The following is a 12278-nucleotide window of genomic DNA, read 5'->3' as shown; positions in this document are numbered from 1 at the left end:
CGGACCACAGTGGAGGACAGACGCTTTGGGAGAAGCTTGCAGCCCATGTAAAGGAAAGATGCTGAGGGCCTGAACCTCAGCGGTCCTCGCCGGAATGGAGAGGAGCGTTCCAGACGAAATCAGTGAAGTCGGCGCTGGCTGGAGGCCTGACCGGGAAGAGGACAGGCCCCCTGTTGCCAGTGTGGGTGACTAGGAGGAGGAGGAGGGTACCAATACCCGAGCTGGGGAGCAGTGGGGAGATGCGGACTTGGCTGTTAGCGAAGCAGAGCAGGTGTAGGAAATGAGCCGAGGGCTGGACACTTGTGATCAGGGAGGCCTGTGGAACCTCACGGGGGTTAGCCTGAGACGTGGGTCACCTGCCCTAAGCTAAGCCATCAGACGCTGTCCCTGGGATTGGAGCCATGGGCAGAGGCACGCAGGACCACCCATCCATTCTGTAGGGTTGCCCTGGACAGAGTCGCGTTCCTTCCAGAGGGCTGGTCCTTTGGTTTTCTGCTAAATCAGTGAGCTTCCCTGTACCTGTCCTTTTCGGTTCAGTTAGCCAAAGCCATTTTCTGTTGCTTACCACCAAAGAGCTCTGACTGATAAACAGCACCTCACCGTGTCCCCAGGATTAAATGTGCTACAGTTTCAGAGGGGTTGCGAACTGTGAAGTGCTGGACAGATGTGAGGAAGGACATCTCCCCGAGGCCCCTCACCTCCACTGGTGCTGGGATGCCCCTCCTGCCTCCACCTCTCCTGCGGAGAACCTCGGGCGGGGCTCAGTGCTAGGGTAGCAGTAAAGAACACGGGGAGGAATGCCTAATGGTCCTGAACCACCCACCCACAGAGCAGTCAACCAGAACATCAGCTGTGACCTGCGCTGCCTGCCACCACCCTCTCCAGACCAGAGCGCGTTTGTGATGGGCAGGAGAAAGGGGGAGGACAGTGACCAGGCATAGGGACAGAAGCTGCAACTCTGTTGGCCAACTAGGTCGCCGGGTCGAGTCACGGCTCCTAAGTAGGCACTGGGTCTCTATTCTCAGAGTCCTCTCTGGCCCCACCCCGGGGCTATGCTAGTTGCCTCCGCTGTGTTCCCAGCACCACCCCTGGGCTTCCCCAGGGCAATCATTCTTGCTGGACGGTCTCCCCAAAAGCTGTCAGACTCGAGAGGGCAAGCACAGTATGGGCACCGTGTCCTTCGTATGGTGCCTTGCCCTCAGCAGGCTCCACAAATATCAAAAGAATGAATGAATAAGGGATCCTTGTTCCTGCCAAGTGGCCCCAGGGTCCCTCTTCCCACTGAAGCATCAGACCCGAAGGCTGTGCGCACATGGCCCTGCGTGGCCCGACGCTCCCAGAATTTGCCGTCTTGGCTCCTTCCCTCGGGGCTGCGTGCAGAGCTCTTGTTTACCTGGGAGATAAGCAGAAGCCAGGCCTGGTCACGCTTCAGGCAGCGATGGAAAATCCCCAGCCCGGCCCTCAGCTTGCCCAGCCACTGCAGGGAACGCCCGGGAGCGGGAGCCCTGAGCAGGGTCTCCCTTCTCCAGCTGCCCTGGAAGGCAGGCCCTGGAGGGCAGGTGGTCGGTGCCCAGAAGCCCCCTCACCTCCCCCACCTTCCTCTTTAACATCTGGCAGCGCAGGCCCAAGGGGAAGGCCCAGGCCCGGTCCTTCTACCTCCACCCAATCCACCAGACCCCTGCAAAGGCTGGACGGGGGTTGGCAAATGTTTCCCGTCAAGGGCCAGCTAGGAAACGTTTCAGACTCTGCAAAACCAGACGGCCTACGTCACAGCTACTCAACTTTGCTATTAGAGCAAGAAAGCAGTGCGCACAACGGGCCGATGAATGGGCTGGGCTGCGTTCCAGGAAGGCCATAGTTATAAAAACAGGGAGCAAAGTAGGGAGAAGTGGACCTGCCTAGACTCCCGCAGAACACCCCCCACCGCCCACCCCCCAGGGCGGAGTCTAGAGCAGTGGTGAGTGATGCTGAGCATCTGTTCATGTACCTGCTGCCGTTTGTATCTTCTTTGGGGAAAGGTCTATGCAGGTCCTTTGCCCATTTTTTAAATCAAATTATTTGTTTGTTTGTTTGTTTGTTTTCTATCAAACTGTAGGATTCCCTTACATGTTTTATGTATTAGCCCCTTATAAATTCTGGAGCTCTTGGGTGCGATAACGTGACCATAGTTTATGATACTGTACCGTCTACTTGAAATTTGTTAAGAGGGTAGATCCAAAGTGTCCTCACCACCAAAAATGGAAAAGGGGGGGAGGGAAATGGTAGCTTTGTGAGGTGATGGATATGCTAATCGGCTTGCCTGGGATGATTATTTCACAATGGATACATATATCAAATCATCAAATCATAAATATACACAGTTTTTAATTGTCAGTTGTACCCCAAGTAAAGCTGGAAAGAAACACAAACAAGCCTTCCAGATGATAGGACAGCTGCGGGGGGAAAGGGAGAAAGCAGCCCTGGAGAAGAGGTGAGGAAGGGCAGGGCAGGGTGGGCAGAGCTGGGAGCAGAGCAGGCTCAGTGCTGGGGGTAAGAGGGTGGGGGGCTCCAAAGCAGGGAGACCTACATCCTTATGACCTGCAGGGATGGGAGCCAGGGAAGGGGGAGCGCACGAGGGTGCTAACCCTTCAGGAAAGACTCAGAGGAAGAGATGGGCTTGGCAGGAGGGGGGTGCAGGGGGGCATCGTGAAGCTGGACAGGCGACCAGGGCCAGAATGGGGGGCACTGTGGCTGGCCCAGCAGCCCGCGGTGGTTCTCAGCCCGGGGGAACCCAAGAGTCACCTGGGGGGGGGCTTTTCAAAACCACCGGTGCCCAGGCTGCATTCAAGACCGCGGATCAGAAAGGGGCAGGAGAGGCCCACAGAGCCCACTGGATGTTTACAGCTCATAGGAGATGCTACTAGACAGCCAGGGCTCAGAGCACCTGAGTTAGGGGTGTGACGGGAAAGAGGTGGGAAGCTCTCGTGGGGAGGCAATTCCAGCCACTGCTTCATGGGTCCTCCCACCCGCCAACCCCAGTGTACAGACGAGAACATCAAGGCCCAGTGAGAGCAGGAGCCTTGCACGGAGTCACAGAGCTCATAGGTGATGGGCCTGGGCCCAGAGACGGGGGAGGCCGGGCCCCAGGGCTGGCAGGCAGAGGCCAGCTGAGCTCCACTCCCCATCTGTGAGGAGCCTAACAACATTGCAGGGAGAAGACAGGAAGGAACAAGAGGAGCTGGGCTCACCTCCAGCCAGGGAGTGAACAGCCAGCTTGGAGAGGGCTGGACTCGGTGGGTGGCCATTCAGGAGCCCTCTCCCACCCAAGTGGCACAAAACGGGGCTCTGCATCCACTCCATCCCTGTGCCCTTGCCTCTCCCTGCAGCCTGAACCTGGACACACGTCCTCGTTTGGTGGGAAGAAGGGCATCTCGCGCCATCCTATTGACTCCTCACAGCAATCCTGAAACAGAATGGACTATCACTTCTGTTTAATGGCTGGGCAAACTGCAGCCCAGAGGGGCTAGGGAACTTACCCAAGGTCACACAGCAAGGACATGGCAAAGCTGAGACTCCGAGTGCTCAGGAGGGATCCCATGTCCTTGGCTGGGCGCATGGAAGTGACTAGAAATCAGGAGGGCACACAGAGCCTGGCTTTCTCCACAGGGACCTGCGGTACAAGAGCTGATGGGCATCCATTCATGTCAGCAACCAGAATGCCTCCAGTTCCCTACTCTGTTCAGTGGCATCCCCACTCCTTACGTCTTCACTCCTGTCCTTTCTCCTATTAGAGGAGGACCAGCCAACTGAGACAAACAGTTATGGCAAGTTTCAGAGAAGCCCAACGCTGGGACGTGAGAATTCCTCTCCAAGTCTTTTCTCTGCCAGAGACGTGGCCGGGGACGGGGACGCGAAGACAACTCTCCTGTACTTGTCCCCCACCCCTTCTGTCCCCTGCTCATACTCTGAACTACGCGATCTATAGTCCTTGGATATGTTCCCTGGGTAAAGTTTCCTCCCTGCCAGCCTTTCTGCTGGATTCAAGAGCAAACCAGAGATTTTTATCTTTGTGATTTGCTTCAAATGTGTTTGCTCGATGGTTAAGAAAGATGGGCTTCACCACTGTTCACACCTCCTCAAAGGCCCTTCTCTGGCCTCTGAAGGATCCATCTCCTGACTGCCGCTGGATGCCCACCCCAAGCAAGTGGGAAATGTGTGCGCTTCCGGCTGCCAGAGCCCCCTGCCCCCCCCACTGCCTGGACAATGTCATACAACCCGCCCCCCTCACTGGGGCACAAATGAGCCAGAAAGGAGGGTCTACCAGATGCCTCATAAGAGCAAACAGGGCAAATGCCATTTGCTCTCTGGGGGGAAGGAAACTGCCTAAGCAGTGCATGGCTTCCTTAATGGGTGGCTTTGAGTTTGTGGGAGAAACGTGTAGAAAGGGGGATCAGCAGCTGCCTCAGAGGTGGCCCTCGCTGGCCAGCCCCTCGGGAAGAGAAGCACAGTCTCCTGGGGGCACCTGATGAACAGAGTCAGAGAGGAGGCGACCGATCGGTGTCCCCAAACCGACCATCCCAGGATTATTTTCTTTATCCAAGGGGACTCACACACCCTCACCCAGCTGCATCCAGCCACAAACCAGCCTGTCCTTGGGTAGGTCTTGGAGTGTAGGCATCAGGGAAACACAACACATCGGATGGCCCCCACAGTGGGGAGAGTCTCAAGTTCCGGGTCCCAACTACAGGCCTGCTGCTCAGGAGAGCACATTCTCTGGAAAAGTGGAGGAGAGGGGAGGTATTTGAGGAGGCCCTGAGCCCAGCAACTCAGAGGTCAGGGGTCTGGGGGCATTTGGAGGCAGCCAGTGAGGCTGACAGAAAAGGGGGACAAATCCTTGACTTGTCACAGCAGAAATGTACCTGGGCATGTCGTCACTTCTCTGAGCATCGCTCTCCGCATCTGTAAAGTGGGACATTGTCCCGCACAGGACAGTATGGGTGCCAAGTGTCCCCCACACTCAAGGACACGGTCCAGGCTGCCCCTCCGCCCCACCCCCCTGCATCCCAGACTGCCTGGTCATTCCTCCTGTGCGCTCATATGTTATGGGATATTCAGATTGTTCTCTAGCTTTCCTGTAAGTGTAGGGTTTACCAACCAGACTAAATAAAAGACGTGGATTTTAAACTTTGTACTGTGGCACAGCACATGAGACCCGTGTGTCAACCAACTTGATATTTCCAACAGACACATATTAGTGGCTTGATAAATATACATAGCAGAGGCACCAAATATATCTCTTGAGTAAGGGAGTGGGTGAGGGAGTGAATGGATGGATTTAAATCCTCTTGTAGCTCTTCCTGCGAGGACGGACCCAGGACATCTCCCCGGGCTCCTTCCTTGGGGCTTCTGTAGCCTGGAGCTCTGGGTAACGGCCCCAGTGGGAAGGGCAGAGGCCAGCTGCTGTCCCCCAGCGGGGAGGGCCCACAGTGGGGCCAGGAGCTCCCCGAGGCAAACACTCACACAGCGCCCCACAATGAGCATGGCAGGACCCTTTGTTTCCTCCACCCTTTGTGCACACCCTGCGCTCCCCCAGGGCTGCCTGTGCCCATGCTGTTGCTAAGGAACCATCTCTCGGAGCACCTAGGGTAGGGGAGCTGTGCTCACCAGGGCTCTGGAGCCCGTGCCCACTCCAGGGCTTTGTGGTGGGACCAGATGAGGCCTCCCCTAGACCATCACCTGCACTGACTGAGGGCTTTCGCCCAGGCCCGGTCAGGTTGTGGATCCAGGAAATCGAGGTGCCCAGGTTGTCCTGGAAAGAAAGATGGCTGCCGGTCCCTTCCCGAAGGGGAGAGAGCGAGAGATGGGCACTCCAGCCCATCTGGTGAGCCGGTGAGGCAAGAGGATGATGGCAAGGCCACAAGCTCAGAGACGCTGGGAGACGTTTGGGGGTACTTGTTCCTTGGTGTGAAGTCCCCGAGGGGGGCAGAGAAATGCCACCGCTGCAGGCAAGGAGGCAGGCTGCTGTATCCGGCACCACCCCTCCACTTTCCTCTCTGTGTCCAGCCTCTCTACCTCTCCAGCAGCACGATTCTTCCCTCTGCCTACAAGGCTCTTCCTTCTCTTTGTTAATTCCTGCTCATTCTTAGGATCTCCTCTTGCCCAGGAAGCCTTTCTGGACTCCCCCAGGCTGGGTCAGTCGCCACCCCACTCCCCTTTTTATTCTCTTGGGGCACCCTGCACTCAGCAGCCATCTTATTCACGGTATAACCCCTAACACCCAGGATGGACAGACTGATGAGGAGCACATACGTTCGGTATCATACTCTTCTTCAAATCTTTCATTTCTTAGCACAGTTGTCCCGGCTTTTTAGACAAATGCCAAATGCCTCAAAGGCACTTACTGAGACTTAATAAGCATCCATCCCCTCCCCATACCACCACCCCCCATTCAGCCCCTAGTCCAATGTCAAGCACAAGAGTGGGTAATCAAGAGCAGTCTGCTGAGTGCTTGCTGCCTGCTCGCTGCCTGCCCTGGGCCTCCAGAACACCCCTGCAGGGAAACAGAGTGAAGGATTCTTGGGCGTCTGCAGAGACTGAAGGCCAGGAGCCTGGACTCAGGCCCCAGGCAGCAAGGAAGGAATTAGCTCCAATCGCATTAATGTGGTTCCTCAGGAAACGCTGCTGAATCAGAGGTTACAGCCACCACCAGCTGCCTCTTTTTAATAGGACACTAATGCTCATTCTGAGCAATTACTCTATTTGCAATGGTTTCTTAATGTTCAGCCTCTGGAGCCCTGAGAGGAAAGCGTCTTGTGTTTCCAGTAACCAGGTCTCCACTGGGCAATGCAGGAAAATGAGCTGAGGAAATGCCCTTCCTGGCCAGTCTGGGCACCCAGGCTCCAGACAGCCCGAGGAAGGGGTGGGAGGCTGGCTTCCCTGCCCAGCTCACACTACCATGGCCTCACCGAGGGTCGGCCTATATAGGCAGAGGCAGGCGGGTCTCTATACACAAAAAAAGCCTCCCTGAGACTTCTCTAGGGCTCCCTGAACAGTTACACCACTGCTGAAGGCAAGTCCCTGCTAAGTGCTCTAACAGCATCCAGCACCTCTCCCAGCGTAATGCTTATCATGCTCAGCATTTTGATTTTAATAGCATTTCCCATCTTGATTATTAGGGTGATTAAGGTTCGTTGGGGAGGAAAAAAAAGCAAAGTGTAAAGGAGGAAACAGGTTGTATTACCACAGCTCTCAAAGATCATACCTCTTTCTAATATATTTTCCATGCATAGGCACACATAAAGATCTGAAAATACCTTTTCTTTTTTTTTTAAACAGGGCTAATCATACCATCCACCCTGTTTTTTAACAATAGGATGGCCATACTTTATTGTAATTGCTTATGTAATCTGCCTTTTCAATAAGTTTTTGGCGCAGTGTGGACAGCACCTACTGGGCAGGAAAAAATTTTCCTCTATCCCTCAAGATTCCTCTGGTTGGTCTAAGAATTAAATTGACATAAGAACAGATTAACCAAAGAAAATAAAATTTAATTATGTACATATAGGGAATCCACATAAACATTAGAGAGCCAAAGGCAGGCACAGACAAAATGAGGTATATATGTCATTCTAGAATAAAGAGCAGGGGGTAGGGGTCTGGGGCTACAAAGGGAAGAAAAACTATTCACAGGAAGAATGGAAAAGGTGAATGTTTGGTAAACTAATGTTTGCTGGGCCATCCAGAAACACTGGGACATAGGATTTTGATCACACCAGCCTTGCTAGGTTCCTCCCAGTCGACCATACCTAGGTTCATATATACTAAAGTATTCTATGGTGATAGCTCCCTTCCCTGAGCAGGTCTTCTATCCAAATTCTTTTAGGCAGTTAAGGGGAGGGGGAAAAAGAAAAACCTATTGAGTCTTCTGTTTCTTCAAAATAGCCTAAAAAATCTGCATGCCAAAAAGATACATTTTGGGGTAGCAAATTTTGCTCCCCTGCATACCCAACTCCACCAGGTTCACTGATGCTTACTGGGCAGAGAGCCTAGCACACTGCAGTCACTCCATAAATGCTAGCTGGTGAAACGGTGCATCAGTCAGGATTCTCTGGGTTGCAAGCAACCCAATTAAAGTACCTAATTAAGCTCCCAATTAAAACTGGCTAAAGTAAAAAAAAAGAACATTTTAGCTGAAGAATCTTGGATGTTCTGAAATAATTCTAACCTCAAATGAGACTTAATCGAGTAACTCATCCAAGACCTAATCAATCTCAGTCACTGTGTCTCTCTCTCTCCTGTCTTGTGTGGTGTTAGTGTCATCTTTAGGTTCCTTGTGGTGGCCCAGAAACTCTGGCTAGACAACATGTCACATCCTCACACCACATCGTCCAGAAGAAGAAAGCAACTTACTTCCAATAATGGTAGCATATGTTCTGGAGGGAGGGGATCACTCTCATTAGCCTATATCTGGGCACATGCCTTTCTCTGAACTCACACCTGTGGTCAAGGGGATGGCTAGAGCTGGGCATGGGGTCAATCTCACCCAAGTCCCATGGGGGAGAAGAGAGAATAAATGAATTCAACAAAGGAAAATCCCAGTATTGAAAGGGAAAGGAAAGGAAAACACAAATACCCACTAGAGATGAATGATGGATAGATGGATGGACACATAGGGAGGTATAAGAATGAATCAGCTATTGAGGAGAGCATTATGGTTCTCACTCAGAGAAAGGAGTTTGTGAGGCAGGTGAAGTTCATGGGGAAGGTAGGTTCCTACCCCAAGGCATGAAGATGTTAGCACAGACCTAGGTCATCATGTCCAGAGGAGGTCCAACTGTCACCCAATGACTTGTCAGGGCATCTCCTCATTTTCGGTGTTGGTTTCTCCATTTGTAAAATGAGCTGGGGGCTAGGGATGGGCTAGGTTATATCTCTTCTGGTTTTAAAATCCTATAGTTGAATCATTTCAGACACTATCCTAAAAGTTAGCTGGCCTCAGCACCTCACCCCGGGGTCAGCCAACCACTGGGAAAGAGTGAGGGTTAGCTGAGTGGAAGGACGCTGACCATTACAGATCATCAAGAAACCCGAGTAATGCGAGGGGAACTTGTAGATGCACAAAAAGTGTGCTTGGGTCCTCTACACCAGAGTTCTCTGGAACTTTGGTGATTTGTGTCTGAAATTAAGGACTTTGGCTTGACTCTGAGTGCAATGGGAAGCCTCTGGAGGGTTTCAGGCAAACGACTGCCATGATCTGACTCCCATTTTAAGAGCCTCTCCAGCAGCTATGTTGAGACTAGAGGAGGGAAGTCCCTTCTCACTCCATGGCTCTCCTCCCCTTCCTGTTTACCTCCATCTCTCTTCAAGGCAGCCAAGAGTTCTCATCTTATATCAGTGAATCTAACCGTGAGGATATGAGAGTGGAGACGGTCCCTCTTCTGACTTGACAGCTTGGGAAATATGGGACTTTTGTCTGTTTTCAACCAGGTGAAAAATAAATTAGGCCATCCAAATGAGGATGAAACAGCACACTTAAACTAAGATAAAACTCTATCTGGATTATTGCAATGGCCTCTCAACTGTCTCCTCATGTCCATCCTTGCCCTGCCCCCAGCAGGACGGGACAGTCTATTCTCAACACAGCAGCCTGAGTGACTCTTAAAAGGGAAGTCCAACCACACCAGTCCTTTGCCCCAAACCCTCCTGCGGCTTCCCATCTCACTCAGAGTCAAGCCAAAGTCCTTGCAATGACATACGGAAACCATCTGTGTCTCTTACTCATCAAGTTTATTGTCTGTTTTCCCCACTGGCACGTGCGCCCTTCATGAGGGCAGGGTCTTTTCTCTGTTTTGTTCATGACACTAGTTTACCTCCAGTCCTGACACCCAGGAGATGCTCAAAAACTGTTTGTTGCCATCTGTTGAATGCACCCTCCTCTCCTACCCTTCTTTTGGGGTGGGAGGCAGATGGTGGAGCCTCAGAGTGTGTGCTGCAGTCCAAGGTGGGTATTTCCAAGCAGGGAGCAGGACGAGGCAAAGTGGAAATGCAAAAAGTGGCTACAGAAAGCTTGCCTGGGCGATCTCGTTATTTATGGAATTAATTTGTGCAATTTTGTATATGCTGAGGTCAAATAAACCTTCTTGTTTTGTTCATTTATTTCATTCTTTTACCATACTATCTAAACAGAGGTATTCAAGATAAATAGAAAAGAACTTAGCTGGTGCAAAAACTTGGGAATTCTGTTTCCTCAGAGATTTGTCTTGGGTAACTGGTTTCTTTCTATGTCAGGAAAGAAATTGGAGCACTGCCTCACTGAGCCATCAGATGTCTGGGTTTGCAAAACTCACACTCAGGGCCATTAATTTCCTCCAGAGCACTTGGCTTGAAGTGAAGTAATGAGGTTGCTCATTGATTGGAGGTGCCTTCGAGGCAGCAAGAGATTCAAACAGGAATCCCTCCCCAGAAGGAGACCTGTGGACTTTCCCACTTCATTATCCTTAATAATAAAGGCAATTCTGCATTAGGGAAGTCAGTCTCGGGGGGGGGGGGGCGTGCTCTGCAGATGGTCTAAGGACAAGTGCCCCATCCACAGCCCTGCTGATTGCCATGCCTGCAGGTTTGGTTCCAGGTGACCTTCCCATCCTCCCCCCCCAAACCCCCTAACATCCCAGCTCTGCCAAAGCTGATTGGACAATGGTGGTCAGGTGACCCACAAAGAGCTGATCTTGGGCTGGCAAGCTACATATGATGTAGCCTGGGACAGCAAAAGGAGCTGGACCAGTCAGATGTGCTCTCTCAGGAATTTGATCGGGGTGATGATGCTATTAGCTATGAGAGGAGAGCAAAAAAAGGAGAGTAGGGGGTGGGGGTTCGGGAGATGAACAGAATGATATAGCAGAGAAGAAACACAGAGCGGCTGAGTGAGTAAGCCAGCAGGAGCACGAGAATGAATGGACAGTGAGGTAGCTGAGCCACATTAAGGATGGGCCATTACTGCAAAACGCAATCCTGAAGTGGATGTGGATGCCAGACCCATGTTCCACCTCCAGGCTCTGGGAATCACACCATACTGAGCCACACTGAGTCCAGGTTCAAGAACCCACCCTGATCCCATTCTGGGATTTGTGTTTTCTCTTTTTGCCTGTGCCACTCTTACAATAACCACTCCACCCCATCCCATTTTACTTATTTCTTGACCTAGCCAGCGTGTTCTGTCTCTCTTTCAAGCAGAAGGGCTAACTCAATCCAATGTCTTAATTAATTTGATCAAGCATCAATATTAAAGGATGAAGTGGTTAGGTTGTAGAACTAGTCATTAAAGGGAATTCTGACTTCCCAATTGATAAGCAGTTAGCAACAGCTGCTTAATCTAACAGGGGTTCCCCATCTCAGAGTTAAAAACAACTATCATTTACTGAATGTCTGCCATGGAATGTGCCTTTTCTGTGTGCTTTACATATTTCCACTTGTTTAATACACTATGGGGTCCTACTGTTTTCATATAGCCCTTTTACAGACTAGGAAATACAACTAATAGGAGGTAGAGCTGGGATTTGAAACCATGTAGCCCAGTTCCAGAATCTGTGTTCTGAGGTCCTCTAGTTTTGTCTGTCAGTACAAACTACCCTTTCTAATGTACCCAAAATCTGCGGTTGTTTCAAACCTCTTTTCTCAGTTAATATATTCCACAGATCCACAGTATAGAAAATAAAACTGGGTGGAGCTGCTCTGATTGAAGATGGGGGTGGGTCAGCTAGAGTCACAGCCACCTGATCCCCCTTCAGTGCCCCTGGCTCCTTTGCTGTGGTCCCTGGAGAATCACCACCTCCCTCTTCCCCAACAGGGAGTATGGTTTGAAAATCTCCAGTGTGTGTGCTTCTGGGGAGGGAGAGAGAAGCTAAGCATCTGGAACCTAGGCTTCCAGGGGGGCTCTGCTCCCAACTCACTCTGTGACCCGGCAAGTCACATCACCTCTCAGATTTCAGGGTAACACCTGTAACTCACAAGGGGACCCAACTTTCTGCCATCCCAAGCTGCTGCTTGGTTGTTGGGCCAGGCTGCTACCAAAGCCTCCTCGAGCAAATTATGCTCTTCCCAGATCGGCTGGAAGCAAAAGAAAGGAAAATAAAGAAAGGAAAGAGCAAGGCTTACTCTGCCCCTAGCTCTCAGCTCACCGACTGGGTGTAGAAGCAACAGTACCTCTCATGTCAGTCATCAGCTTGAACCTTTGGGATTACTCCTCCTCAAATGGGAAGGGTTAACTCTCTCCCTCTCTCCTTTCCTCTCTCTCTCTCTTCCTC

Source organism: Phoca vitulina, unplaced genomic scaffold (assembly GCF_004348235.1).
Source record: "Phoca vitulina isolate PV1807 unplaced genomic scaffold, GSC_HSeal_1.0 scaffold47, whole genome shotgun sequence".
In the NCBI taxonomy this organism is placed as follows: domain Eukaryota; kingdom Metazoa; phylum Chordata; class Mammalia; order Carnivora; family Phocidae; genus Phoca; species Phoca vitulina.
This window is presented reverse-complemented; position numbering follows the sequence as displayed.